Source organism: Anolis sagrei, chromosome 2 (genome assembly GCF_037176765.1).
Source record: "Anolis sagrei isolate rAnoSag1 chromosome 2, rAnoSag1.mat, whole genome shotgun sequence".
Lineage (NCBI taxonomy): Eukaryota > Metazoa > Chordata > Lepidosauria > Squamata > Dactyloidae > Anolis > Anolis sagrei.
In genome coordinates, this window is record NC_090022.1 from 216,596,603 (window position 1) to 216,621,163 (window position 24,561).

The 24,561-nt window shown below is 36.6% G+C and overlaps 1 protein-coding gene across 46 annotated transcripts in view; it reads left to right on the forward strand.

The window, feature by feature from the left end:
• The window catches only part of PTPRD (protein tyrosine phosphatase receptor type D), a 1,485,253-nt gene that overhangs the window by 234,078 nt on the left and 1,226,614 nt on the right, over positions 1-24,561 (forward strand). For all 46 annotated transcript variants that reach the window (XM_060762309.2, XM_060762310.2, XM_060762317.2 and 43 more), the window contains one exon: positions 768-809. The gene's annotated coding sequence lies outside the window, so the exon portion shown is untranslated. The remainder of the gene's footprint in view (positions 1-767; positions 810-24,561) is intronic.

Genomic DNA, 24,561 nt, shown 5'->3' on the forward strand with positions numbered 1-24,561 from the left:
TTCCACGAAATGACACTGCAAAAGCAGAGCAGAAACAATACAGTTTGATGCCAACAGATTCCTATCAGAAAGCAGCCAAATCAAGCAGCCATGATCCAAAAGAAGAGTTCCAAACAGTCTAGGTTTCAAAGAGATTTCAAAGAGTCATCTAGTTTGCTATCTAGATGGTTTTTTGGGGGGGGACTATTTGAAATCTAGATAAAAACTCAAAATTGGATTAGGTATACAATTGTTTCAAAAGAGGGTTCAAAAGCTGACAAAATAGGTGGTTTTAGATAATGCCCCAGCAGTTTTCCTTTTCTAAACTAAAGGCTTACAAGTTGGACTCCCAGAGCTATAGACAATTTGTCCAAAACCCTCCTTGCAAGAAAAGATCTGTTCAAAAGGGGACTCTAATTCCTGATAAATCCTTCCATATCTATAGACACTATTTTGCGTATGGGCATGTTTAAACCTCTGACTTGAACAAAGAAATTTCTTCTTTTTCTTGGGATTTGGCTATTTCAGGATTTTTGATTGTGGGTCACCTGGAATTTCCTGTTCTTCAGTGCTCTTTGGCTTAAGAACTTGGATTCCCACTTAGATATGGAGCATCATATCTGGAAATTTAAACAACAAAACTGAAAATCATAGGTTTATTGTGAATATAACAAACCATCCATATAAATATTTGATTATTCATTGGCGCATGGACACACACTATGAGTAATTGTTCCATTTATTTGTAGTATATTGTTTTAAATATACATATGTATTTGCCATTTCAGATTTTCAAGAAAGTGGACTGCACTTTTACTTCTTCCATTTTGGTGAGTCCTTAATGCATTTTTAAATTATAATCTTCTTAAAACAAAAATGTTCTGTTGCATCTCTCTCAGTTTCTGATAGAAGGCATCTATAACAGTAATCTTTGATCTCGAAATGCTTTAAAATTTGCTGCTTTTACATTTTATATAAATTTAACTAAATGCCATACTTGTGCATGCATTTTATCTGTTTTCAGAGCACCACTCATATTTTCAGAATATAGGTAGAATGGTGAGTTAACTTTAGGTCATCAAGGAGCACATCTGCCCTGACCGTGTAATGCAGGATGAAAGCAGCAGAGGTATAAGCAAGCAAATATTTATCCAATCGCATATTAAGTGCAAGGGCCAGACTGACACCTTGGCAGTACTTATATGCACCAGAAAATGTGGCTCCAACCTGGTTCTAAGATCCACAGTATCTGTGGCTTCACACTCATGGAGGATTTGGGGTTTTTCTTCAATTCCTCCCACTCAAATGTGGAAGTGTGGATCACTGGAGTACTATCTCTTAATTTGTTTTGCCACGCAATGTGGTTTGCACCAATGTGTGTTGATGTGCATTACTGGCCTCTGGACAAACTTGTGATTTTGCTTATCCCAGTTTAAGGCCTCTAAAGTGCATTGCTGTAAACATTCACATCATGCATCATTTGAACACCATGTTTTCAAGATGCCTTCAGTCTATATTAAGTGGCCAGTGTAGATGTGCCCTAATAACACATAGAAGGAAATAGGTTGATCCAAGGGCTACCTCTGTGTAGGGTAATGGAAGTGAACGCATGGAATTCAGCTGCCTGAATGGGTTTCACTATAGTTATCTAAAGTGCTAGATAAGTTTTTAACTTTTGGTTTATGTTCGGTTTGCAAGTTTTTTCTGGTTGTCCAAAGTGTTACCATGTGAAATGAAGACAACATGCATAGATGTCCAAATGTGTCAACTTGTCTTCTCGACTTTCAGTTTGGTGACATATTCTGTAATGTGAGATGTGGATTGGTAGAGAGAAGAAGAAATTGGTGCCATTGAGGTTGCAAAATTAAACAGACACGTTCAGGCTGTCACGTGTGTCAGGACCTTTTGCCTTGGAATGTTTCTTTCCCACATCTGAAAATAGTAGCATTTCAGTCAAAGGAAATGTTTCTTTTCTCAAGGTACTTGACATTGTCTGTGTTCTGTTTCTTCCTTAGAACACAAGTTGGAATAGTTTGACAAAACTGCATTGTGAAAAGAAAGAAAGGCTATTGTTTCATAAAATTTGTTTTGTAAGTAGGATCATGTTCATGCTCAAATAAATAAGATTTGAAAGTTGTTTCAAAGCACGACAGTGATATATAATTTTTCATTTTTTCTCCTTTTATAGTATTCTGTTGGAAAATGTTATTATCAAGAGACTGTTTATTTTTTGGTGCTTCATTTACACTAGTACAAAGCCTTATCAAAAATTTCCAAATGGTACACAATTGAAAAATAAGTGATGATAATATATTCTTGCTCAGTTCTCAAATGAAAAATATTATTTTGCATATACTTTTGATGATGTACTTTAAGATGACTTCTACTTTTGTGACATAGCTCCCTTCTCCAAAAAAAAACCTAAGAATGACTATTACATTAATATGCTTTTTCTTAAACTGTTATTTAAAAATGGAAATGGATCAAGAGCTGAGTTAAGCCTTTAAACTATATGGACTCATATGATTTTTTTTTTCACTGTTCTTAAGTTTCTTTCCCACATGAGTCATGTATGGCTTTTGGCTAGAACAGTTTGGAAAGCATTCTGAGAAATACATTGTAGAACTAGGGAGAGCCGGGGGCTGCTCTAATGGCTGCAGTATGGCATTTCATGACATGGTGTATGACAGCTTAAGGAGAATGGTTAAGCAGATACCTTGGGTGTTCTTTTGAAGATTATGGCATCAAGAAGATATAAGCAGAATTGCTTAGTCTGATTGTTTAAGTTTGGGAAATAAGGTGGAACGATTGAAACAGATGTTTTATTGAATGATCTAAACCAATTAGATAATAAAGCTTAGGTTGCATTTAAGAACTTGTAAATGTTCAATAAAGCTGAACGTAATTCTTTAAAAACTCACTTCCTCTGCCAAAGTGGAACACCAGCATAATTGAAATCTAGGTTAAAAGCCATTTTGAAATCATTTTGAATTTGTTGGTTCTATATTTTCATGTCAATTGGAACTTTGATTTATTTTGAGTGTTATTAACTGGTGCATTAACTAGTATATTTGGAATATGTACTTTTCTACATTTATTTGCTTGCTCTATCTTTCCATGGTGATTAGGTTACCACAAGTATTTTGAAAATTTTAGAAAAATAAATTCAAAATAATTTCCTCATAAACTGGGTATAGCTGCATCAAAAAGAGTTTTTTGAAGGAAAGGATGCAGAAAAGTTGGAAATTACTATGTGAATTGTTTTGAATTACTAGCAGGCCATGGTCTGCATCGTATCTTTATTTCTCTGAAGTAAAACGTTTTTGTCAGATTCTTCACCCCTACTCTGAATAAAACACAGAATACAGATATATGTATAACAAAATTTAAATTATTGCAATTAACATGAGAATTTGGTAAGAAGGTACTGTATGCTATTTTAAATCTCTTTATCAAGTTATATTTCTTCTTGAATCTCTAATTTTGATTGATTGTTGAGTATTTTAAGTGAGAATGTATCTTTGGCTCCATAGCTTAGAGGTGTTGTTAGAAGCAATAAACTAATCCCAGTGTTTGTAGATTAATAAAATGGAGTTGTTAGTTATGTAAGTCTTGTTTTTCATTAAGTCTAAATGAGACCAATATTGGATGAAGCCCACTGTAGTTACTTGTAGTGAGTTGTTTTCCTTTGTGGTGGGGATATAACAATATTACCTCTTGAAAGGAACATAATGATTATCAACAGTGCCAAACTTCTTTATCTGTAATAAGTAACATTTCCTAGTTTTAATTATGTTTTTTTTCATTTTCCCCATAATTGTATTGTAGGAATTATAATAGTATAATAAAAAAACTTTATTTATAGACCGCTCTCTCTCCCCGAAGGGGCTCAGGTCAGTTCACAAGAAATAACAAAAATGGAAACATTCAATGCCAGAAAACATTACATGTTTTGTTCCTAATAAAATGTAATACAGTAGCACAATTAGGTTTTTTTAACAATATTTGTGATTTAATGGAATTTTCCCAATTTTATACAGTTCTCTAATTAACCCTCAGATAGTTTCTCCCAAATAAGTAATTAAAAACTAGTCAAGATAACATATAATGAAGAGAATAAAAGTATCATTTGCTTTGTGTGGGGACTACTCTTTAACAGTATACCTATAGTTTGTTTGTTTATTAAAGAGAAATGCTTTACAAAATCTGTGCAGGCATATGATATCTATACTGTGTACGTTAATATGTAATCAAAATGGCAAAATCATATGTCCATCCAATTTTAATTCTTCTATATAAAACTCAGGCGCATAGTCAAATTGCAGCCAGAAGCTGAGTATGTGGAATACCAACCAATTTTGCCAAAGTGGCAGAATGGTGACAAGAAGTGTTAACTAGTTCCTAAGTGCTGTATCTGGTAGAGAGGGGAGATGGATGGGTTCAGTGTAATGATAGTAGGAGTCCCTTTATTATTTGATGGGTGTGTATGTGTGTGTGTGTATGAAGAAGAATGTCCCAGGAAATGTAACATTAAAACCTAAAGAAACAGCCATATTGCGATATGTAGTAAGAATGTCCCATGCTGTGTAAAGCTATTCACTCAATGCTTCAATTTCCAATTGCAGAATTTTCCAGAATTTTCAACAGTAAATATTAGGCTTGGGTAACTACGGAAAAATTTGGTTCTAAACTCGTTTCGTTTTTAGGGGGTTTTTGCGTTTCGTTTTTTAAAAGAATTCCGAATTTTTTCTTTAAAAAAGTTCGAAATATACGAAATTTTGTAAAATTACGAAACAATTACGAAGCAATTACGAATCAATTCGTTAATGGTGGACGCGATTGCGCAATATGCTAAAAAAAACCTCCAAAAGGGACAGGGGGAACTTCTGAAGCTTCCCTCTCCCTCTGTTGTTGACTGTTGGTGTGATAATTTATTTTTTATCACTGATAAAACAAACAACAACCCTAAAACTTGCACCAGACATACAGAAATAATTACGAAACAATTTTGAAACAATATCGAAACAATTACGAAATAAATTGAAAAAAATGTTTCAATTTTTAATTACTCCTGCATGGCTCAATATCAGATCGTAAGCTAATTTAAATGCGAATTAATAACGAATTACGAAATTAACGAAAGAAACCGCCCAAGCCTAGTAAATATTATACCTCTCATGCTACTGGAAAAAAATGTCTAGCTGTGTTGCTACTGTTGTTCATAGCCTAAATGCATTCCACCTTTTAAAATGTATGGTCTAAGTTAATGCAGTATTTATTATTCTCAGCATGCTGAGTTCTCATCAAGAGAATTATTTCCACTTTTCATTCTCAACCTTAACAATCCAACAGTGACAAAGCTAACCCTGGGTATTTTCTACTCCCCCACCCCCAATACTATTTCATGAACCAAGTTAATCTTAAGCAGTCTAGGGAAACCCTTTCCAGACTAAATAAAGCAACCATAATTAGGTCATATATTTTACCATTAAAAACATTAGTAAATATTTGTGTATTTCATATAAATGAGTGGCTAATTGGTGTCATCATTATTACTGTGTTTTTTTTAAGTAATTAATCCATAAAAGGTGAAGTTCTGCAGCAGAGGGCAAGCTTATTGCTTAAAGCACATTTTGCATTTCAATTAAGCCATTCAAAGTAGGGCATAGGCCATGTTGCAGTATTATGTGAAAGGGTGAGTTTTGCTTAGGAATATTACTAACTGTTCCTTTTAATTTCTTCCAAGATAGTTAGTGCTTTTGTAAAAACAGTCCAAGATCTGGCCAACTATTTTTTAAAGTAATAAACGAAGTATCTTGTGATATTTTGAAGACTAATACATTTATTTTGGCATAAATGTCAATAGACTAATAATATGGCAATTGTTGTAGTGTGCCTTCAAGTTACTTCTAACCTATGGCAACCTATGGTTAACCTGTCACAGGAATTTCTTGGCAACATTTGTTCAGAGCTGAGAGAGAGTTTACCAAGATTGCTAGTGAGCTTCATGGTTGAACAGGAAGATGAGAAAGCATCAATGCCACCCTAGGGGGACAACTGACTCTTGCTGCTCTTGCCGTTTCCCCACCCAGACATTCATAAAGCACAGAAGCAGCACCATGTTAGAGAGGGTAGAGAAAGTTGATGCTTCTTTTATGTTCTCCCAGGACAGATTAAACTCTTCTCTTTCACCACTCCACTCAGAGGAGATGATGGTTCCTTTTTATATCTAAGAATTAAGGTACAAAACTCATGGATGATTTGACTCATGTTTTTTGAGATTATTTTTAACTAAAAGTTCTAGACTTATATGTGAGCATATAAGGTAATTGTTACTGCTGTACCTTCAAGTAAATTCTGACTTATTGAGACCATAAGGCAAATCTATCGTGGCATATTCTTGGTGAGATTTCTTCAGAGGGATTTGCCATTGCATTTCTCTCATGCTGAGAGAATGGAATTCGCCCAGCAAGTGGATTTCCTGGATGGCTGAAGACCTCTACCCTCATCTTCCAGAGTATATATCTAGTGCATCAAACAACTACAAGACGCTGGCTCTCATAGTACTCATGTGCAATATTATACACTCATATAGTGCTATGTCTCATAATTATTATGCATAGACACATCATATGGAGGAGGCAGAGTTGGGCGGGCATGCAACTGCTAAGCTCTCTACTTAATTACATAAATAATGTCATTTCAGTGAGAGAACTCCCACCTCCTGTACACAGATAGGTATCAGGTAGACTTGCTCCTAGGAACAAAAACTTTCAGAGTATTCAGGGGTGCTTTCACTGTCAGTTCACCCAGCTCTGTATCTGGGTTGAGACTCTCACTGCTACACAGTCAGTTGTTCAGTGAACTGACAGCACCCGTAGAGAGCAAGCGAACAGAGCTGATAGCTGAACAAGTGTTGTCTGTCTGCTGTGAAGTGGCTGTGGGGAAGAGGAAGCAGGTGCAAATACAAGTAACTTTGTCAGCCAGTCAGCTGTGTAACCTTCTTCAGAGATTTGAAATATCTTAAATCAGTGTATGGAGCTGGACCTTGTTTTTTTTTAATAAACGTAAACAATGAGGAGGGGAGGTATAGGCTGAGAAAGTTGGCTAATCGTCTTTGCATACTCAAACAACCAAAATATTGCACATGAATCAGATCTGACAGAGTTGATTTTTTTGCCAATTGTTTTAATCAAATCCATACAGTGATATTTCTGTGGAGAATTTCTGTATCCAATATTCTGTTCCATCATTACCTATCAGCCAACACCTTACTGTACTTGAACAGCGAAATTTTATGCAAATGAAGTTTCTATACTTTCTGTCATAATAAGACTTTTATTTTAACTGAGAATTTTTAATACTGTTTATATTTAATTCTGCTTTAATATTTGTATATTTGTATATTTTAAATTGTGTAATAATGCTTTTATGTTAAGCCGCCTTGAGTCCCCTTCAGGAGAGATAAAACAGAATAATAATAATAATAATAATAATAATAATAATAATAATAATAAATATGCAGAGCCCCAGATCCGTTTCAGAGCCAGCCAATTCCTTAGAGGCAGTGCACATCTTACTTCCTCTGTGTGGCTGCCACTATTGCTAGCTAGCCATGGAGATTCCTCCTTCCTGGTTATGTGAATATCCCCTTCTGACATCAGCAGAGCTGCTTGCGTGGACAAGATGGAGGAGGAGAGATTGGAGCCCCATAACGACGACACAACCATCATCTGGGCCCTTTCTCTACACTGATGAGCACAAAAAAGGTGATGGCATCAGTATCCCTCTGTAGAGTGGATCAGGGCAAACTGCACTCTATCTAAATGTCTAGACTGCCTTGAAATGGGATGCTTCTGAGATTTTAGCAAAACCAATATTTCCCAACTTTCCCCAAAGTGGAACAAAGTTAGCTGAAATCCCCAGTCCAGGGGATTTAAGTTTCTCAGTAGAGGTTGTTGTGCATCATGAAGACAACCAGCCTTCCATTTGAGATTAGTCTGAGGTTTTTAGCTTGTGTAGACAAATATCTTGTCTATTTCATCAGGTAAAAATATGTGGTTTTCATCTCTTCCCTTTGTTTTTTTCTCTGTGTGTAAGTGAATTGCTTTTTTTCCTGAATGTAGCAGAGCTATTGTTTGGCCTGCATTAATTATGAGGGTTAAGAATGGAAATTTTCAGTGTTATTGATAATAGTTTTGTTTCCTTACATGCTTGCACACCCCAGGAATCTCTTTTATGTATAAAAGAGGTAACGAAAGAGAACTAGAAAAGAAGTCACAAGTGATTAAGAGAACTTTGTATATAGCTTTGCATACACAAAATCTGTTTGAGGAAACTTATTACCCCATATGGAAATGTCATGATGGAACATATACATTTGGACAGTGAATTTTAATGAATTTATTGATGTTACCAATCTAACTAAAAATATTTCTAGATTTTTTAAGAGCATTTGAAATCACATTTCTTCATTTTGTTTTATCTGTCATAATGGATCAATCCAGTTTCACCTTTCTAAATTGTCTATACTATTTAAACCTAATTTTTTAAAAATTGATTTTTGAGGACAAAAAATGTACACCCCTTTTTCTTTCATTTTTAAAACATTGTTTTTGTTCTTGTTTGTTATATTTTTCCCTCTCAGATTATAGTTTTTAATATGTCATAATATCTTCTTTATGTAAAAAAAGAATAAAGACATTGTTAAATAAGAGTAGAATGCCTGAGGAGAATCTCTAAAGCTAATCATTTATGGAGGACATTTTTAAACTTGTTTCATCCTCTGTGTGCACATTTGAATGGCCAGAATTACACCTTTGTGGTAAAACACTTTCAATGAAATATGATTATTTTCCCCGTAAAGTTGTGTTTACTTGAGCTGCACCTTTTCCTTTCTATGTTGGAGCTCGTCCTTTCCTGATATTTTTTTAGCAAATCTGTGTTTATTTCAAGAAGTTTAGACACTCTTCCCAATTAATGTACAGTTTCACCTGCAGCTTGGTTTTCACAATGCCATCACTCAACTTCTTTCTATCCTTGGCACACAATTGTATAATTAAGCTGAAAAAAGCACTCAGAAATGGAAAGTGCAAAAATGCCTTCATTTGGCAACCACTACCCTCTGGTATTTGTCTAGAAACCTCCTCCTATTTCTGATCTATGTTCTGCTCATTTGAGGCAATTTCTCCCCTCATTTGTAGTGTGTGGTAATCATATTGTTTATCAATGTCATTGTAATGTGCTATAGCAAGAGTCTACACATCTGTCCGTTTCATATTATTGTGGAGTGAGAACAGTAGTTTGCTTTTTTTAAATTTCAAAATTGATAACCCCCAAAGTCCTCAACACAGTTTCTCCCATTGGAGCTATTGAGTGAGTGACTTGAACCTTGTGATCTAACTTTTCAGTTTCTCAGACTCTGGAGGACCAACACAAAGCAATGTTTTTTTCCTTCTAAATATCTAAGATTAAGTAACATTTGGAAATGTAAAATTTGTTGACTTTCATTTAATTAATACATTAATTTGAGAAGTAAGTGAATAGCAAAATTCCAACTGAAGTCAATCTGTTACATTGATAAAGTTCATTACATTGTCTGGTTTTGTTAATAATTTTCTAATTTAATTGATGACTTAATTTAATTCTCCCAGACTATAATTTCAATTTTATAGACACATAGTCTAGAGTAGACATACATGCTCTGGTCTTCCTCAGAATTTATTATCTTTCTTCTCTTTAGATGTAAATGCAAGTCTTCCAGGACAGCATGAGATTTTTTTTTGGGGGGGGGGGGGGGGATTGACATTGTTATACTCACATCATTTTGAGAGAGCACCATCATACTGTGCAAAAAAATAAACCATCAAGAGGAATAGATTTCTGTTCTTCTCACTGAAACCTGCACACACTAACCACTCTAAAGAAAAGTTTCTTTCAGTGTAGATCAGCATTGTGGTATATGTTCAACAGTGAATATGAATGACAGCTATCTTGCCTTGTGTGTACTAAATAAATCTGTACATTCTATTTTTACACATTAAAAAGTGTCAAAGGAGACTCTGGCTTTTTGTCTATGAAGCTAAAATAAATATATACCCTGAGGATAAGTCTTTTTATATCAGAAGCTTTTATCCCATCTTGGAGATGACCGTGGATGACATCTGCGCCCCTCTTTTATCAGTTGGTCATTGAACTCTCTTTGTGGGCAATGTGTTTGTAGCTAAGTTTGGTGGTAATAAAGTTCTATTCTCTCTCAGCATTAGTTATTTCCAGTTGCTTTTCATTTTCAGTTCTTTTCCCTTCACAAAACCCCCAAAACAAAATGAAACATAAGACTTCTCTTCTTCCACATTGGTGTAAATTGTCAAGGATACCTGTATAGGTTGTCTTTAGAATGACAATATTTGCTTTTCCTAGATGCTAGTGAAGTAGATATTTTTCCCCTCCTCGTGAATAGTTAAAACTTTTTTCCTAATACCATTCTTGGAAGGGGTTTAATTTCACTTTGTATAGATGTTCAGATTGTAGTGAAACTGAATATTAAAGAATGGGTGCATGCCATCCCTACTATTACCTCTCTCTGTGTATGGAGAATAACAGTGAATAAGAGAGCCTTTGCTAATTCAAGGAGATTCTCCATATTAAAAAAAGTGTTCTGAATGACATGAAGACTCTCTTCTTCAGGTTATCACTCCCATATGGAAGGTGGGACTAACTCTCTCCCTCTCCTCACAAGTTACTTTAACCATATTCCAAATGCTTGAGTAAAGGTGATATCTCAGCAAACCTTTGCTTTGGAACATTACATTTCTAATAACTGTTCCATATATTTTAACCTTAAATTCTTCTCTATTAAAATAAATACAAATATTTACAGAGTTACTATCATGGAAGTGAATTATTTCATGAAATTTGGACATTTATTATTATTTATTTTTATTTATTATTTGCACTTGTTAACCGCCACTCTCAAGCCCGAAGGCGACTCGTGGCGGTGTACAGAACATAGAACACAAAGTACAACAGGTTACAATAAATCAGGACCACAACACACATCTTACTAATACACAGCTACTTAACTAAAAATCCGCTTCGTCTTGTTTAGGGTCATAATCAAGTGCTAGATTAGGGCTTTCTAAACTTTTCCATTCAGAACCACTTTCTGCCTGAGAATTTTTACATGAGCCTGGATATATAGATATATAAAACTGGTATAAAAATCAAACCTTTACTGATAGTAAATCAGCATGTGCAAAGCTTGCTAAACAGGCTTGTTTCCTTCTTTTTTTTATGTAAAGGTGAGGCATCTTCAGCAGAGTCAACTGTAAACTCTGCACAACAGATACATGTAAATGCATGCAAATGATACATTTAAACATCTAAAATGATCACTAGATGACATTCAGAAGATTTTTGGGACCTCAGCGTTGAGCTAAAGGGACTCCATGTGGGGTCGGGACCCATAGTTTAAGAAGTCGTGTGCTAGACTACTTTTCTGTGAGTTAGTTAGTACATGAGGTTTTGTAAATGTCTTTTGCTGAGATGTCACACTAAATCAGGGGTCCCTAGACTAAGGACCATGGGCCAGACATAGCCCCCCAAAGTCATTTGCCTGCCCTAAACTTTAGACTTAGAGTCACCCAAAATCTGAAATGACTTGAAAGCACATAACAACAACAACAACAATCCTAATCAACTTGACTATCTCATCAGCCAAAAGGAGGCTCACACTTTGCACTGAAATAGTGGTAAATTTATGATGGTTGAAATTGTTCTTCACTTTAAATATTGTATTGTTCTTTCATGCTTTTTACACTATAAAAAGGATACATGCAGTGTACATAGAAATGTGTTCATGTCTTTTTCAAACTGTAGTCTGGCCTCCCAAAAGTCTGAGGGACCATGAACTAGTCCTGTGCTTAAAAAGTTTGAGGACCCCTGTTCTAAATCATATATGTTTCCAATTTTCCATATTCACATTATCTCACCAGATTTCTTCAGGGTTTTGTATTAAATTCAAGAATTGACCTTGATTTTTAAGAACCTTGACATCAGTGCTGGAAACATGGCACACTAACATTGTGGTCTTATGCTTGCTTACCATCTCAAGAGGCATAATCGAGGAGATGCAAAGGAGGGGAGGGGTAATAATGAAGATAAGAAAGCAAGTATGGTATGGTGGTTTGAATTAGACCAGGATTCTGGGATACCAGGGTTTAAATCTTCTCTCAGCCATGGAAACCAACAGAGTGTTCTTTGACACCTCTCACTCTTTCAGCCTCAAAGTTAAGTAATGACCATCTGTCTCTGAATAAATCTTGCCCCCCCTCTCAAATAATAATAATAAACAACATGTGATATGAATCAAAAAAGACTTCAATGCACACAGCAACAACAAAAAAGGGGAAATGGAGAAAACTAGTCCTACATAAAAAACTTTATCTCACACATATGCCTCTGCTATTTCAAAATACAGAGCTCTTGAAGAAATGCCCTTGTAATGATTATGTTTATGTCATCAAGGCAGTGCTTAACCTCTGCTTCATTTATAAGAGTTCGTCTTCTGAAGTGAAGAGTAGTGAATTAAACTGCAGAAGGAATCCTTTGTTCTCGGTTTAGCCAGAACTAGCTGGAAGAACAATTTAATCCTCTGCTTAAAGGTCTGGGCACAGATCCCAGACTATCCACCAAAAGTTACTGTGAGGAAAAATAAAGAAACGAAAGCACTGTTGTCTGGAATATAGATGATACACTTGTGTATGCAGGTAATGTTGACAAGGTAGGTGACAGACTTTAGAAAGTCCATGAAAGAGGAGTGAAATTAAACAGAATTCAATATTGTTTTGGTCTTGACATGATTATTAGATTATTAGAAAATATTTTGGCAGAGAGCATCAAGTTGGATAAAAATACAGTTGGAGTCATTTTAAAGGTTCCGACTCTTAGGAATCTGAAATATCTGTCAAAAGCTGGCTGAATCTCTTGGTCTCCATTTTGTACACATTCTTATTTTCCTTCTGTAAGATTGGATCCATCCTGTTTTTGCCTAATATTATTAGTGATTATCATTTTTGTACTACATGAATGTTTGTCTACATTTTTGTTCATGTTTTTCAAAATATAAACATGTGTGTGATTAATTTAAGCATTTTGTATATGAAAACTTCACCAGTTTCAAATATATGTAGTAGCTGTTGCAGCAAGCCCCAAAGTATTTGGGGCCAATTCAATGCAAAACATTTAATTTTTGTGGTATTTGATGCAAAAAAACCCTTTCACCTTATTACCTACTAAAAAATTGAGAGATCAAATACTTTCGTTGCTATTTGAAGGGAGCTCTGAAAGCATCTCACTGCCAAGGGAAGGAATGGAAACATTGGGAAACACCTTACTGGCATATCAATCTCTTTGAAAGAAATTACATAAAAAGAAATTACATAAAAGGATACTGAAAATATACAAAAATGCTGCTTTCCTCTTGAAGAAGTCATTTTAGTGCCTTCACATTCCAAGTTCTGATGGTTTTTCAGCACTTGTTGTACAGTTCTAAGGGCCCTTCCAGATCAGCCCAAAACCCATGATGGATTCCGGATTAACCTGAGGTGTCTAAATTTGGATTAATCCAGAGTAAACTGGGATTTACTGATTTACTCCAGATTTAAAAAACACCTCAAAAGATCAGGACCTCACTGAAAGGCCTGGGGTTTTTGAGGTGTTGAGCCTTTGGGGATTGACTCTTAGGACCATTTTCCATGATCCTGAAGGCCAATCCCCATTGTCATCATGGTTCTTCAGGCTCCAAGAGCCCGAGGGAGCAGGATGACACCCCCACCCTCCCCTCCCAATCTCCCATTTCCCCTCTAAACTTAATGGAGGGGCCTGGCTGCATCCACAGATCCATTGGAGTAAGCTTCTGGCATGTCAAAATGACTTGTCAGGAGCTTTGGATACGGGAGGTGGGAAATCTTTGGAGAGGGGATGGGGAAATCCTCTCTCCCTCAGCAAAGCTCCTGGCATGTCAATTTGGTGCATCAGAAGCTTACTCAGAGGGGCCTGAGGACACAGCCAGGTCCTTTTGGTATGATAGATGGTAAATGGGGGGGGGTTACTGGCAAGATGCCCTCCTGGGCTGACCTCTGATCGACCTGGATGGCATGTACCCCTCCCCCCAAAAAACCCCTGCTATTTGGGTCCTTTGTGTGACCTAAATCTTGAAAGGAATCAGGATTTTAATCCTGGTTTCTTTCGTAATCTGGACCTGTCTATAAGGGCCCTTAGTCTCATAAAATTTGAGTTGAAGCAAAAAGCTCTCCACAAGTGCACACAAGAAAAATGTTGAGATGTGTGTTCAGGTGCAGGCTATTTGGCTGACTGCATCCCCTTTTGTGAACCTGTCTGGGGCCTGAGATCTTCAGGAGAGTCCCTTCTTTCAGTCCCACCTCCATCTCAAGCTCATCTGACGGCACCGAGAAATGGGCCTTCTCGGTGGCTGCCCCTCAACTCTGGAACTCATTGCCCAGTGAAGCCAGAATGGCCCCCTCCATGCTGTCCTTCCAGTGGCAGCCAAAACCTTTTTATTTAGGCAGGCTTTTAAAGATGAAGGTTTTTAAGATCAATTCACGGGGCGCTCCGCTTTTAAACTTTGAATATTTTTAAATGAATTTTAACTGGGACTTTTTAACATTGTTTATATTTAGTCTGGCTTCCTTTTAAGAGCATATTAAAGTATAAGATAACCTAGCCTATGTATTCATGCATAAGTTGAGAAATTTTAATCAAGAAATCAAGTTATCCATGAGTCAGTATGAGTACTGTACCTTAAATCTTATATTAAAAAAGAACCATCCCCTTCTATAAGTAGAATGGCAGAAAGCAAGAACTTAGTCTATCCCAAGAGAACCTAGAAGAAACACCCCCCCCCCACACCCGACTCTCTCCTCCGTGTGGCCTCTTCTGGACTTTTTGTATGCCTGGGTGGGAAAAAAGTGCTGGTGACCAGTGGGAGCTGACCTGAGGCAGTATCGGTGCTCTGTCCTTTCTGTGGAATGACACTCAAATTCTCCATGGGGCATAATTTAACCCCAAATTCTGCCCTCAACTTATACACAAATATATGATGTGTACCTGTGTATGCCTATTTTGGTTGCTACAGAGATTGATATTCAGTTTCTCCCTTTGTGACAACTGACTTACTTTATAGTTCTTGACCCCACCCCCAATCTCAAGTCATAGATTTTACATATGGAAGATAAGGGCACTGCAGAAGCATAGATGGTATAATTAATAGTCAGGCATTTCTATTATTCTCCCCACCAAGTACCCAACTCTTTTGTGGTTATCAGTGTCCATGGGTAAGGGCTGTATAGTAGGACTATGACATACTGTAGTTCTGCATGCAGAACTATTGCACTATGTGGAGTCTGGCAAGGTTGTAGCCATGCTATGCACAACTGTTGTCAAAAGCTGCCTCAGCAGATTTCCCCTAGTATCATATGAAGTTTTCTGCATACACAACCACCCTTTATACACAGTACAACTTCTTGAGTAAAAAGTAAACATACATTTTATTAGAATGTTGCTGCAGTTAATCTCTATTCTGTGTACAAAATCGCAACTGACATACAGTTTCATGCTGCTTAAATGGCCTCATTGTGTAAGTCAGTCAGCTTTTGCTTAAGTTGTGTTTATTATTCATAAGGAAGTGCTACAAATAGGAGTATTCTTTTCAAATTTGCATGAGACACACACACAGCCTTGCATGTTTTGAGTATACCATGATAGCAATTCTGAAGCAACCTTCTAGGGACTTATTATAAGTCTGCGCCTATGAGTATTTAAACCCTTGAAATGCTTGAATGATTGATAGAAGCCTGCTTTTTGTTGTTTGTTTATAGAGTATAGCATATCACTTGGGTGATATATGCATTCACTCACAAACAACAGACAATGAGTTCTAGACCGAATTTTCTTTTTAGGATGCTATTTTATTTTTAACAAAGGAATACAGGTTAATAAATTATTTCTCAGTGATTCACCTCTGCAGTATAACTATTGTCTCCTGGTGTGATATTTTGATACTGATTTCTGGGCTTGTTTATTGAGGCTAGACCCTTGCAAATACAATATTATAAAGATTTATGTCTGCTGTTTATGATAATGTTTGCAATAGGGTTTACTACTCCTTATTGTGTTTATTGTATTTTATTCCCTGCTTTATGGAATAACATAATGGTTTGAATATTTATTTATGAAAGACGGAATCTCAGGGGGTTGTATTATGGATGTGAAGTTTTACTACGTATTCAGTCCAAGGTTGCTAATAAAATATGTCATTCAGCTTTTTTGTTTTCATTGAAAGGTGTTTAATTCCAAAAACCTAGCATTTCTGTGGAAATGGAAAGATTCCAGTACTAACAGAGAATTGATTAGATTTGTGACCTCTGATCAGAATATATAACTACCTAGGTGGGAAAAAGTAAGCCATAGAAACTGAAACAAAAAAAGTGTAAAAATTTGAAATTTGCAGAATTTTCACAGTTCAAAAATCATTTTTATTTGAGAACTAAAATCATAATGGGGCAATTAGAAAATTAAATCAAGATTCCAAACAATAGTACAACTATTTCTACACAAACAATTAAACTGAACTTATGTTTCTGTGGCTTGCATACCTATCACATAACATGACTGATTGGTTATGCTTAGTTGAGGAACGGTGTGGATATACACACATATGCACACACACAAAGTCCTCAATAGGAAATCCTTGATCGTGACTAAATTAGCTCTCTGAATTTTGCCCTAAGACTTAAATTCATTTAAAACAGCTTGATGTACAAGCATACTTCAGTTAACAGAACCTCTAACAAAGAAGCTCCTTTTTTCAAAGTATTCTTATACCCACCCAGTCTTTGTTTACTCCTTGTTTTTTGTAGTTAAACAGTTAAGTTAGTTTTTCGGGATAATCAACATCATGGAAGTATGGACCAATGTATCTATATTAAACAACACAATAAAGTTTGAGCTAGAAAATAATGGATTCTACTCTAACCAATGAATTCTACTTTTCCTATATTGTGCCTGTCTACAAGCGACATCATAAATAGCCGCTGTCTTCAGAATTCCTTACCTAGCATGTGTAAATAGCAAAATGGAGAAATATGGGGAGAGAAGATAACCTTTTTTCACAAGTTCCCCATTATATAAATGTGTGTGTGTGTGTGTTTAAAAAGTATATGTCTATACAATGCGGCCACCAAAATGGAAAACATTAAAAAGCAGAAACATTGGGGTGGGGGGATGTTTGGGTCAACTTATTCAAAATCATGGCTTTTAAAATTGTGGGTCCCAACTCCAGGTGTTAGCTCAATGTTGGGGTTCCAATTTTTTTCTATCCTTTGTACCAAATTTTCTGTTGAAAAAGTTATGCTAAGGAAAATATTGGCCTCATTATTTGAGTTATACATTTAATCCAGTTTTTGCCATTATTGTTGTAGCATGAGGCCCCAAAAAATAACTAACAAGAATAAACTTCAAGATTCATGATGGATTTTAAGATAATGGATCATTCAGTATCAAATTGCCAAAATTAAATATTCTTTTTAGACATCCTCAAAAGTCTGCTTGAACACACATATTTTGAATGTTTAATGCAATTAATTATCAAAATATAACATTTTACTATTTATTACATTTCAGTTTTTACTAATATAGTTCTAAAAAGATGTGTGTGTAAGTATAGTTTGCAGCTCTTGGTAAAGTCTTAGCTTTCCAACTGCTCCTTGTCATTAGGATAAACAATTAAAATTTTAAAGATGTTTGTTGGAATGAACCCATAGATGTAGGTGAGATCCCACTGGTTTAATTTATCTATTTACACTATTTGGTAGGCATGGGCAATCCATGGTTCTAAATGGTTCTAAAGTACTTACAAAACTAAGGGCCATTGGTGCTTTACTTCTAAAGTGTTTCTAAAGTTCTGGTGATGAAAATTTCAGAATTCTAACAAAACTTTCAGAATTTTGTTATAAATGGTAGTTCCTAATTGGTTCTGTCATAAAAATTGCCAATAATGAAATAATAAAGAACTTTAGAAAAACTTTAGAAGCAAAGCACCAGTGCCCCCTAGTTTTGTAAATACTATGTCTTTTACTCTATCTTTGTCACACAACCTGTTTGTTTTTAAGGGCATTAATTAAAATCTAATTTATCTGCTGGTGTGGTTATACCTGTCAGCATATGTTAGCTAAAATACATTCTAGTATACAGGGATCAAAGGCATATTTGTCACTTTTCAGTTATGTATAGAAGCCTTGCAATAGTTGCAGTGCTTAATGCACTTTATTGTGCAACTACATCAAGACAATAATGCATTTTTGATAAGATTGGAAAGAGTCCTGCCCTGCATAAAAATCCACAAGACAAAAGTTGTTTATTTGTTCTCTCATCATAGTCTGCTTTACTGCTTTGTCATCGTTTTGTCTAAACAAAAAGCATTTATGTCCTTCACAAAACAGTCCAATAATTTCCCAGATATTTGCTTTCATTTTTTTCTTTTTAAACAATAGCTTTATTTCTTTTAAGTTCCTTTTTGTTGTTAATGGAATTGAATTGTATCACTTGTCTTTTGCTACCCTAATGTCCAAGAAAGTCCTCAAATGGCCAAGAAAGGTGGAAGCTTTTTCCAGATGATCTAAACTGACAGTACAAGTAACATTTGAGACAAAATGTAGCCTGTAATTCTGACACTGTCACTTTTCTTCTCCTGCATGATTTTTAAAAACATATTTGCCTGATAAAGAAGTCTGTGAAAAAGCTTTGCCAAGGTGCTGGACCTTTTAAAAAATTCAAGCTCCCATGCAGTATGTTAAATCATGTTATTATGAATTTAACCATAAAGTCTCAAGCCTTTTAGCCAGGTTTATTAAAAGAAAAGCTCATACAAATACTACAGGATTTTTGGACTCAGATTTTAAAACAGATATTCACCGCAACTAAATAATAACTAATTATTGTAAGACCTAATGTTATTGCATTATTATGTCTCTTTATTAAGGACAACAAGCAATTACAGTTCAAATAAATGATTACTTTCCTTCTCATTGAAGCTTGAATGAGCATTGTCAAACACTGGAAACAAACTTAATCCCAATAGAAAAAGGTTTGGAAAAAAGTTATCACACGACATGAAAATGATTAAAGAACTGGTGTTTTTGTTCTTTTATCACATCCTGGAGTTTGTCTGAGTGGGTCCAATTACATATTCTTACTGTGCAGCTGCTTCTGATTATCCCCATGTTGCAATTACAGGTGATTTCATAGGGTCAACCCAGTTGCTCTGGTTTATCTTAACTTTAAGAAATGGGGGGGGGGGGAGTTGCTCTGGAATTTTCTGGAAATTCTGGAGCAGCCTCATGCCAATGCGGACAGTGGGTTGAATCAGACTGGTCCAGTGTCCACATGTGTCACTGCAAAATCCCTTTTCCCTTCCCATTTTCAGATGGCTACAGAGCTCTCTGTGAGAGCTCCTGGACATTACAGGCACCCCTTGTTGTGGCAACATGACCAGAACAAAGGTCACACTGGAGCCATTTGGGAATGGTGACAGAGAAATAGAAGATAAAGTGAGGTTCAGTGGGGCCAGCATGATCTCAGCCTGGCTTGACAGCTGGTTTGGAATTGTGCATGAGATTGTCTCCTGGACCAGTCTGAAGCATTTCTGCCCTCATCTGGCCCTGGATTAACACACCAGTGCAGCTGGGCAATTTAAAAAATGAAACCCCAGTGCATGTCTTCACATTACAGAACATTATAACACAGGTCACACTTCCAGCCCCTATGAAAATTCCCCAAATGGTTTCCTTTTATCTTTGGACAACCCCACAATTCTTAAAACACTTAACAGATATTCTCTGTCTGAGTTTATTATTTTAATCATGGCTTCATTTTATAACAATGAAATACTACGTAAAGGACGGAATTATTCATTACTTATTGGGTATGTAACCACCATTCCTTCTAAAGTATGCTTAAAGGGAAACAGCCACCATGAAAGAGCAAGATTTCCCCTCCCTTTTTTGCATTAGTGAAAAAAGTCCATTGGAATGGATTCCAATCAGACTTTGCAATATGTTTCTTACTGGTTGTCAACATTTACCAGTGGGGATACTGTGTCATGGCAATAGTGAAATGAAGAAAGACAAATGGGTTGAATGGGAATGTGATATTTGTGTTTCCTTAGCCTTAGACATCTTCTGATCTATATCTAGTAGAAAGATGGGTTAAATCTTTCTTGGAGAATTAAAGACATAGGGGTCCTTCCATTGCTGGAATGAGCTTGACCTCTGCAGGGTAAAGAGTGGAACAATTGCCCCTGCCTCCTCCAGCACTTCCTGCACCCTAAATCCTCCCTGGAGCTGGCACAGTGATGTATTTAGTCCTTAGAATTTAACTGCATAAACACAGTTTATTCTCTGTGCATGGTTTCATATTTGGCAAGGGAACATATTGGACATGAGCCAAAAATAGAGTGAGCAGAAGAAAAAGCAGAAGCTGAAAGTAAGACATTTAAAAAATGTATTTGAAGCACATATTTGGCTTCTGGAAGGTATCCTTTTCTGCCCTCATCTAGCTTCTATAATGGTTTTTACAACAAACCCTACTAGGAATTGTTTAGAAAGGATGGAGATTACTTTCATGAAAAAATATGTGCAAATAACAGCTAAGGTTGTCCAAACTGGAAAAAAAGAAGTGGCAAGCCAGAAAATTATACCTGAGCCTGCCAGAAGGTAAAATCCACTTTCACATTATCGCCACATCCACAGCATGCATTTTTTTTCTTTTTGAGTAGAACCTCATATTTGCAAAATAATTTATTGAAACTCAAAATATATGCTAGTTTTGCCATGGGATGAATCTCAGCCAATGAATGTGTAGTTCTCCTCTAGTCATATCCAGATAAATGTGGTATTTAGTTAGAGAAGATTTCCTGTGTTATTCTTTCTAAATTTGATGTGTTTGATGAAACTAGGTTGTACCAAACTGGTTACCTCACAGGAATAGTCTATTTCAGTTCATCCATGAGTTGTTTTATTTCCAAATATAAGATGTCAGGAATACATTTTGGTTGGATGCATTTTTTATTTTTGGCTTAATTTTATTATTGAGTTTTTTTGTCATTTTTGCTTTAAATCTCAAGTTTGGAAGAATATTTGCTTTAAAAGCAACTCTATCAACTTCAAATTCACCTTAGACATGGGTTTATTCATTATAACATGAATGGTCAACTGAATATCACCACAGCCATTTCCCCTATCATCACAGGAAATCAGTAGCATAATATCAGCTGCAAAATTTATAATTAATGCATTGTAAAGAAACAAAATCACAATTAGGAGGATTTGGGTAGCAAGATTATCTTTAAAACAGGATGCATGCTGTCCATGCAATTTGTCTAAAACCAGAAATAGTCTTGGTTTTTTTATTTTGCCACTGAAATTAGTGGTTGCAGGGGAACTTCTGGAAGTACTTCTGGAGCCCACATATAACCCATGAGACACATATTGCTACCTTATATTATAGGCACTCAGAATACACCTGCCTTTTCTCTTTTTTCTAGGTGCGGGGTATAAATAAAGGTTATTATTATTATCTATATCAGGGGTCTTCAAACATTTTAAACAGAGGGCCAGGTCACAATCCCTCAAACTGTTGGAGGGCCAGATTATAATTTGAAAATAATGTGAACGAATTTCTATGCACATTGCACATACCTTATTTCTAGTGCAAAAAACACTTAAAAACAATACAATATTTCAAATGAAGAACAATTTTAACAAATATAAAATTATTAGTATTTCAGTGGGAAATGTGGGCCTGCTTTTGGCTGATAAGATAGGATTGTTGTTGTTGTTGTTGTGTGCTTTCAAATCATTTCAGACTTAGGTTAACCCTGAGCAAGGGCCGGGTAAATGTCCTTGGAGGGCCGTATCCGGCCCTCGGGCCTTAGTTTGAGGACCCCTGATCTATATATATATAAATGCTCATGTCGTAATGAGTGGCTTAAAAACAAAAGAACCACTGGGCCAATACCCACCAAATTTGGCAACAAAACTCCTCACCAAACAAGGTGTGACCATCAATAATAAAAAAATAAAATAAAACTGAAAACAACTTACAAATCTTTAATAAAAGGAGAACCCATCAGAGCGCATGCGTGCAGCTGTGGGGGAGCGCACGTGCATGTAAGAGAGCTCCTCCATCGTCTCGTGGCAGAACTTGTGGCGGCAACGGCTGCTAGGCCTCCCGGAGCCAGCCACAGCTCCTCATCATCCTTTACAATTCAAATGCCAGCCTGACCAACGGCAATGGAGGCAGAAGGGCCTCTTCCTACTCACTTGCTCAAGGCCTCTTCGAGCCTCAAGCCAGGGAGCAGAAGCAGGAGTGGGCTTCTCCACTCCGTTGCCGTGCTGCTGGTGCTGAGGCTTCCATAGCAACTGTGCCTGGGAGAGGTCTGGCCCGCCTTTCAGAAGGCAAGGAAGGAAGGGAGGGAAAGAAGGAAGACAGGAAGGAAGGCAACCCAACTGCCGCGCAGAGGATGACCCTTGGAGGTCTCTCCCTATCCTACGGTACTATTATTATTATTATTATTATTATTATTATTATATTATACAGAGGCTGAATGGCCATCTCTTTGGAGTGGTTTGATTATGCTTTTCCCTTATGCCAGAAGGGGTTGGACTACATGGCCCTTGTAGGTCTCTTCCTACCCTAAGATTCCATCATCATCATCATCATCATCACGTTGAGGCTGCCCATCTGTTAAGAGTGGTTAGATTGTCCTTTTCCCATTTCCCAGAAAGGGCGGGACTGGATGCCCCTTGGAGAGCTCTTCCTACCCTACCATTCTATTGTTATCAAGGAGACGTTCCATGGCTATCTGTCAGGACTGCTTTGTGAATTTCCAGCATGACAGTAGAAGGGGGTTGCCACAGACTATGCCACAGCAATGCGTGGCCAGGTAAAGCTAGTTATTATTATTATTATTATTATTATTATTATTATTATTATTATTATTCCTGAGAGGGAAATAGAGGGTGCTTGGCAGGTAGAGATAACAGAGGAATTAAAACTGAATTGATTTGCTCCATTTCCCCTGTTGTAGCAAACAAGCACAGGAGACTCAAACTGAATTCATATTGCAATGACATAAACATTCATACTAGTTCAAGTGACTGCTTGACAGACAAAACATTTGGCAAATAATGAAGATAAATATTAAATAACCATGATAGCGTAATGCTTTGAGTATTGGATTGGAACTTCAGGATACCAGGGTTTGAATCCTTGCTCAGCCATAAAAACCCACTGGGTGACCTTGTGCAAGTCATACTCTCGCAGATTCGGAGAAAGGCAATGGCAAACATCCTCTTAAAAAACCTTGCTAAAAAATCTGAGTCATATATCTTTGGTGAAACACTCTATGTACATGGCTTGCTGTTTGTACTGTAGATAATCAGAAGCATTTCCCTGCATGTATGGCCCAAAGAAGATAATTCCCATTGGCATGAAATAAAATACTACAGAATCTGCTTTCTTCCTCCCCCCTCCCCCCAAATACTCTTCTGGTTCCTTTCAAAGTCTGAGTTTGAATCTTCTTAACTCAGACTTCAAAGTCTGAGTTAAGCAGATCCTGGTATATCCCAGATCCCAGAGCAAAATCGGCTCTGCCAAATACAGAGTGAATCGTAGACACCTGCCCTTGCTTTTGTATATTACATGAGATGAGTGTGGGGACTGGCAAAAGATGATCCAAGGGCATGGATAGTGCACATCTCTCCTGGAATTGGGGGGAGGAAGTGATCCTACAGAAAGATTTGAGGTCAGATTATGTGGTTAATGTAACCTTCCTGCCATCAAATCAATTCCTGACTTGTCAGTCTTCTCACCTGAATTGTGAAACCCAAACTGGTTCCAAGTTGCATTTAGTGTCAGTGTAGCTGTGCCTTAAGTCTAAGTGCTTAAACCAGTTCAACCAGGTTATAGTAGCCCCCACATCCATCCCAATATCTACATTTTGCTCTTATATGTGCTTTCATGTGATTGATTACACTGTTCAACGGAGAAAAAGTTGCGGGCCTGAAAATAGCTGTTGTTTTATGATTTTGGGGTGCTGAAAATGAAAATGACATTTAAAAATGTATATTGGCTCTAGTTTTTATGATATAAGCAATCATGTGATCACGTATGGTTGAAAAAATGCATGTTGTGACTTACACTATGGAAGATTCTAGAATATTCTAGAAAGTTTGATGGCGCTGTATTAGTGCCATCTGCAAAAGCCCGAACGCCCTATATAAGGCCAGACTTTTGAACAGTGAGGGCCAGTCAGTTGAAGACTGAAACAGTATCGTTAAACATCGTTTTACATTGTTCTTTTTACTGTAGTTATGCCTCGCACGTGTGTAAATAAAGCAGATAATTTCTGCTATGTTTGTGGCAAAGTTACTTTTGAATCACAAAAGAGACGAATAACAGCAGTGATTAGGAAAGCCTACAAGTTGTATTTTGAGTGTGAAATAG